Source organism: Emydura macquarii, unplaced genomic scaffold (genome assembly GCF_026122565.2).
Source record: "Emydura macquarii macquarii isolate MOO-44397 ecotype Brisbane River unplaced genomic scaffold, CSIRO-AGI_Emac_v2 contig_2768, whole genome shotgun sequence".
Classification (NCBI taxonomy): Eukaryota; Metazoa; Chordata; order Testudines; family Chelidae; genus Emydura; species Emydura macquarii.
The window spans coordinates 33,320,059-33,326,936 of record NW_027132905.1 but is presented as its reverse complement, the minus strand read 5'-3'; the positions used below and the strand labels follow the sequence as shown (position 1 = coordinate 33,326,936).

Here is a 6,878-nt window from a genome sequence, read left to right as displayed (position 1 = left end):
ATGAAAATAACAACAACCTGTAGGGTACAGTCAGTGGGGCAAGGTGTGTTGTGTTGTGGGAGTGGGGTGTCAGTGGCATCAGACACCCATTTCTTTGACGCAAGCTGCCTGCATTGTCATGGCCCCCTGCATGATAGATGCTAGTTACATTGCTTAATGCTTTTCTGGAAGTTGGTTGGATGCCATGGTGATGGACAGGGTATAAGAGCCGGAATAGAATAGAGTGTCTGCAAGGCATGCTAGGATGTAGGATTGGACAGAGGAGACAGGCCAGGGCAGAGAGGCAGGTGTGATATCCCCCAGTGTAAAGTTTGTAGTCAAAGCTGTGTGAGCAGATGAAAGCACCTTGGATACAGAGAAAGACTAGGAGGGGATAATGGGTGAGAAATCCCTGTGAGATCCCCACAGAAAGAGGAGGTGAGGGGAAAGAATAAAAGACTGCAGCATAGTCCTGGCTGGCCGGGGATTAGCTGACTGTGGCTTGTGGGGCTCAGGCTGTGGAGCTAGAAAACTACAGTGTAGATTTTTGGGCTCAGACTGGAACCTGGGTTCTGAGGTCCCTATGAGGGGGCAGGGTCTCATTTTTCTGTGGCTAAATGTAAGGTGCTGAGCTTCACTGGTCTTCTCACGTCCGTGGCCCACGAATTTATTAGCTCATCATAGACAATTCCCACCTAGAATCTCAAGATCTCAGCAATACTTCAAATGCTGTAATGGGTTTGGAAACACTTTGCGCCATTCTGGAGCAATTGCATTGTACTGAGAACTTTGCCACACTGAGTCTGTGAAAGGAAACACATAATTGCCATGGCTTTGAATCGGAAGCTTTGTCTGTCACTATATAATAGCACATGAGTTTAACACTCCAGCTTTTCTCCTTTGAAGACTTGGAATTAAATTCAGCTTGTGTCTGTGAATAAAAAAAGTGAGAAACACTGCATCAGTGCATGAGCTGAAAAGGGAATGAGAGCTTTCTGGTGCATGTGCACTGAGAGTAGAAAGCACAGTTCACTGTGGAAGGCCTTCTGCTTTATAGACTCCCCAAAGCGAAAAACAGCAAATAATGGCATGAAAGTTACGAAGCAGAAAATGCTGTATGAGAAAGGTCAGACTGCTCCTTAAACAAAGTGATCAGATAGTTCATATTGTACATGGCCACATGCTTAGAAACATTAGCAGCACTGACTGACTCAGCTTTCTGACATTCTGTGTCTCGCCTGAGACGTTCTTGTTTGTAAAGTGCTCTGTAAGTGCTGCTATTATTAGGATCACTCTCACACTGTATTTCCTCAGGGGCTATGTACGCAGGGGAACACCCCATAAAATGTATATTCGACTACAAATAATACTACAGCCTTTAAAAGCATTTTGCTTTTCTGCTAACAAATGTGAAGCACTGGGATTACAGGCACAGAGGGTACGCTGAGTGTGACTTCCCACCTCCTCATGCAGACATGGGTGCCAGCCGGGAAGAGGGAACTGGTTAGGAGGGACACACTGGGGATGGGATTGGGGAACATGACCCCCCACTAACGCCCAGCACAAGCACAAAGGCAAGTTCCTGCAGACTGTGACAGGATAGGCACTGTCCTGGGGCTTTGAAGGTGATATGATCCATGTGTAAGTGGGGAATGGTAGGGAATTTTCCTGGCTTATGCACTACCCTGGTGCTGTGGCTAGCAAAAGGATATGAGTCCCTGCTCCAATTCTCCTTATTCGGAGGCCAACCTGACCTCAAGGACCCCCCTTCCACTCTTCTAGTCCTTGTAACTGTGACAAGGCTGGGCCCAGGATTCCTGGGGGATTGACCCCCAATCTTGTTATGGTCACTTAGGACAGGGGCTGGGGTGTCCCCACTCTGGGTGCTCTCTCCGCACTGGGTGCTCCCCTGACCCACTGAGCGATGCATATAGTTCAAAGCAATACAATTTATTAAACAGCAACTAAAAAGAAGGGTGGGGGGGGATTGGAAAGGTTAAAGGAAACAAGTAACCCCACCCCGTGGGCCTTGGGACACCACACAGGATCTGTGGGGCGTCAGGGACGTTCACAGCCTGCTCCTCACACATCCCAGGCCGCCTGTCCAGGCCCTCGCTATGCTGTAGAGATACCATGAGTCGGACACTTGCTCTGGCGGTGGCCACACGCATCCAAGCTCTCAGTTCAGGACCCTTCTTTCCAGCATCGGCCCCTCCCATCAGGGCTACGATCCCTCTCCCAGTCTGGCCTGCAGGGCCTTTTGGCTGGTGGTGTCTCCCTGCCCTGGGACCTCTGCCCGGGGTCCCTCTCACTCTTCCCAGCTGCTCAGCACACCCAGCTCGTATTACTTGTGGCACAGTGGGCGTCTGGGTCCATATCTCCCCACTGTAGCTCAGCCCTGGTTCATTGGCGGCATGGCTGGTCTGTGCTGTTCTAGCTCCCTGCTGCTCTGCTACCAGCTCAGCTCAGCTCTCTGGACTGCTTCTCTGGCCCCTCTGGCTCTGGCTGCTGTTGCTCTGCCTCTGGCTCGGCTCTGCCCTATGGGCTGCTTTTCCCTCTGTCTGGCCCCGCTCTGCCTTAGGCAGCTCCAGCTCACCAGAGGACAGGACTCCAGCTCCTGACTTCCTCTTTTGCCGACCTGCCCTGTCAGTCGGGCTGACTTGTAGCATTGATGTCTCCCCATTGGCCCTAGGGACTGTCAGTTTCAGGGTCTTGCTTTCTCATCAGCCCTTCTCCTTTCTTCTGGGGCTGGGAGATGCCAACCAAAAACCCCACTGAGTTTCAATGAGGGGCCAGCAGCTCCCTGACACATGCAGCTCCCTGACCTGGAGCCCTGCCCTTTGGCTACTCTTGTGAGCAGAGGGACCAGAAAGCAGTCAGATTTTCCCTGAACTGCTCTCAGCTCTGCTGGGCTGAGGCAAGGCTCCTGTCTCTGCTGGGAATCAGCCACCATGCTTTCCTCCTCCCTAAGCTGCTTTGTCCTCCCTCACACCATGCCACCACCTCCTACTTGAGCCACCATGCCCACCCCGTGTCACTGCCCATTTCCCCTCCATGTGCCACCATATTCTCATAATTAAAAAGGAAAACTATGGATTTGTGAATTCAGCTCTCCCAGTCCATTGGACAAGATGGCACTGCAGATATCACAGTCAGTGATGCTTTTGCTGACTTGGGGCCTTGACACTAGTGGGTTCCTTGCAAGCTAACTGGGCAACTCTATATGCTCCGCAGGGTTGAGCTTTTAGTGTCTGTTTCCTTCCCCCCACTGGCTGGTCACAAGATTGAGTATAGGCCTCATGTCAATATTGTAGAGTTGTGTGGCTCAGAAGCAGTGATTCACCTCTGCTGCCACTTCTTGAGGACTAGGGCATGGCTTGGATCTCTTGGTGAAGCAGTGTAGGATCCTCCTTGTGGATCCACTAAGCATCACCCAATGGGGTTTGGTTAGGTAATCTTTATACAAATGATGGTCCCTCCTAACCTCTGCAAACATTGTAGAATCATAGAATATTAGGGTAGGCAGAGACCTCAGTAGGTCATCTAGTCCAACCCTTGCTCAAAGCAGGACCAACGCCAACTAAATCACCCTAGCCAGGGCTTTATGAGGAGGAGGAATCATGAGGAGTCTGGAAAAATCCCATTGGACTCAGTGATTGTATAAACACTGAATTCACTGAGATGGTCATTCCAGCAAATCTGAAATCTCTGGCATCCAGACAGATTGAGGTCTTTGGGAAAGCTACCCAGAAGGATTCCCATCAGGAGGCTGGGGACAGATTGGCGAACAAGATAATATCACTATCCAACTTGCAAAATGTCCAGTTACTAAATCTATTAATAACTGAAAGCTCCATAGTTGGCCTAAAAGCATGAAGTAATTTTACCATTGTCTCCAAACACCCATTCAGACATACTGAGCAAACAAACCACATATAACTCACTTTAGCCTTCATTCTGATGGCAAGTTCAGTTCCTCTCTTTCTGGTGCTGGCCGGATTCTTCCTTATATTTTTCACTGATGCTAATAGAACCTAAATAACAAACAGAACAGCATCTTAACAAAACTCAAATCTACCGGGGCTATTTTCACACTAAAACTTCACAATTTTTGTCAGTTGTTAACAAATCTACCTATGTGGAAGACATTTCTTACATGGCTCTGGGAGTTGCCATTTTGTTCTTTGTACCAGCTGGGTTTCAAGACAGCTGACCCATTACATGAGTTGGAGCAGGAGTCAGCAATGGGACTTGATGGCTGAGCATTCCCCTTCTTTGTTCCAGGTGGAGAAGGTGGACAACTGCAACTCACACAACTGCATTTAAATCTGCCCATAAATCTCCTGTTTCCTGCCTGAAGCCAGGGATATGCAGGCACCATAAATTAGATGTCAAGGGGGCCTTGAGCCATTATGTTGATAGGACAAACCCATTTGCTTGCTCCCCAGGTGATTGATAGTTTTGGGTGATAAATCTAAAGAGACTCAACCTCAACCACACTTCTGCATGGCTGAGGTTCTGCACTGGCTCCTGGCTGTTGTCCCTGTCCTTTCTTCTATTCAAGTTTTGATTTTGTTGGTCTCTTTCACCTGCACTCATCCAGTATAATGAAGCTGCTTTTAGATTTTTCAATACTGGGCTGCATTAGCAGGAGCATTGCCAGCAGATTGAGGGAAGTGATTATTCCCCTCTTTTCAGCTTTGGTGAGGCCTCATATGGAGTATTGTGCCCAGTTTTGGGCCCCCCACTACATAAAGGATGTGGACAAATTGGAAAGAGTCCAGTGGAGGGCAACAGGGGTTAGGGGGTTGGAGCACATGACTTATGAGGCAAGGCTGAGGGAACTGGGCTTGTTTAGTCTGCAGAAGAGAAGAGTGAGGGGGGATTTGATAGCAGCCTTTAACTAACTGAAAGGAGGTTCCAGGGAGGATGGAGCTAGGCTGTTCTCAGTGGTAGTAGATGACAGAACTAGGAGCAATGGTCTCAAGTTTCAGTGGGGCAGGTCTAGGTTGGACATTAGGAAAAAAATTTCACTAGGAGGGTGGTGAAGCACTAGAATGGGTTACGTAGGGAAGTGCTGGAATCTCCATTCTTAGAGGTTTTTAAGGTGCAGCTTGAGAAAGCCCTGGCTGGGATGATTTAGCTGGGGTTGGTCCTGCTTTGAGCAAGGGGTTGGACTAGATGACCTCCTGAGGTCCCTTTCAACCCTAACCTCCTATGATTTTATGAATGTATGCAGCTCGTTACAAATCATTCTCTATGCTGCCGGTTCCCAGTCCCACAGTCATTGGCCAAGAGGTTTTGGAGCAAGAGAAACTCTATTTCCTGGGAATAATAGACAGTATCAGAAAACGCAGCAGGATGGCAAACTTGGATGAGCCAGGCAATTGCAGGGCCAGTGCTCTTCCAAGTAAACTTTGCAAAGGAATTCACCTTTTAAAGTGTGCCTGAGAAGGGAGAGCTTCATTGATGACTGGCAGAAGAATGCCATTGGAGAGCACAGCAAATGCAGGCATGCAGAGGTGCTAGGGATAGCAGGGGCTAAATAATCTATCCATAGCTGACCATTCCACGTTCATATACCTTGTACACATGACTGTGGCTTACACCTGGCCCAATGGGGGGACAATGGGGAGGTTCTGCCCACTCCTACAGCTGCAGTGAGGGCAGGGGATTTGCTCATACAGCGTCAGACATAGAATCAGAGATGGCAAGGCCAGAAGGGCTCATTCTGACCATCCTGTCTGACCTTCTGCAGAGCCCAAGCCAGAGGACCTCACCCAGGTAGTCCTGCTTCCAGGCCAGAGCTTTGGGATGAACTACAGAGGATATTTTATAGAAACAAATGGCCAATCTTGCTTTAAAGACTCCACCATGGCACTAGGTCAATTGTCCCAGTGGTTAATTCTTCTCACTGTGAAAAATGTGTGCCTTATTTCCAGACTTAATTCTTCTAGCTTCAGCTACCAGCCCCTGAATCTCAGTCTGCCTTTGTCTGCTGGATTAAAGAGATTGCTGCTGTCAAATCTTCTCCCATGTTGCTACTTACAGACTGTGATCAAGGCACCTCTCAACTTTTGTTTGGATAAACTAAATAGAAGCTCAAGCTTCTTCTCTTGCTGTAAGGTAGATGTTCCAGTCCTGAAATCATTCTTGTCTCTCTTTTCTGAACCCTTGCCATTTTTCAGCACCCTTTCTGAACTGCAGATACTAACCAGACACAGCGTGTGGTAATGGTCTGACTGGTGCCATAAAGAGAGATATTACCATCTCCCTCCTGCTACTTGATATTCCCCTGCTCATCCATCCAAGGACAGCAATAGCCCTCTTTCCATAGCATCACACCAGGATGCTCCTGTTCAGGTTTCACCATGTCTCCAAAGTCTTTTTCAGTTGATTGCTTCCCCCATATACATGAAGAGGATATGTGCACAAGCTCTAATCTCATTACACTGGGGATGTGGAACACTGGGGATGGGGAAAAAATCCCTGGTAAAGGGAAATTATCATGATTATGGTGCTTGGAATTGGAGAGGGCAATATTTCTAAGCATAAGCAAGAGATCCCTAAACTGCTGAGCCTGGGTTTGCCCAAAAGGACATATAGAGCTTGCATATTACAGCAGCGTCTATTTCCTTTTAAAACCTAAGACTGTAACTCATTTGTATGTGAATGTTAACCTGCTTTAACCTTGTAAATAACTCACTTATTTCTTGTTTCTAGTTAATAAATCTTTAGTTCATTTATTACAAGATTGACTACAAGCATTGTCCTTGGTGAGAAATTTAAGATACAATGGACCAAGATAAATGACTGGGCCTTTGGGACTGGGAGTAATCTGAATATTGTTGTGATTTGTGGTGCAAGGGACCTTCTTTTACAAAGGCAATCTTGCCTAG

General features: G+C 47.8%; 1 long non-coding RNA gene across 1 annotated transcript; it reads right to left on the bottom strand.

The window, feature by feature from the left end:
* Positions 1 to 302: 302 nt before the first annotated feature.
* LOC137165649 (uncharacterized) lies at positions 303 to 4,170 on the bottom strand. The gene is made up of 3 exons (XR_010923444.1): positions 4,114 to 4,170; positions 3,924 to 4,013; positions 303 to 910 (listed from the first exon to the last, which is right to left on the bottom strand). It is a non-coding gene; the product is annotated as an uncharacterized lncRNA (long non-coding RNA).
* Between the last annotated feature and the right edge of the window lie 2,708 nt (positions 4,171 to 6,878).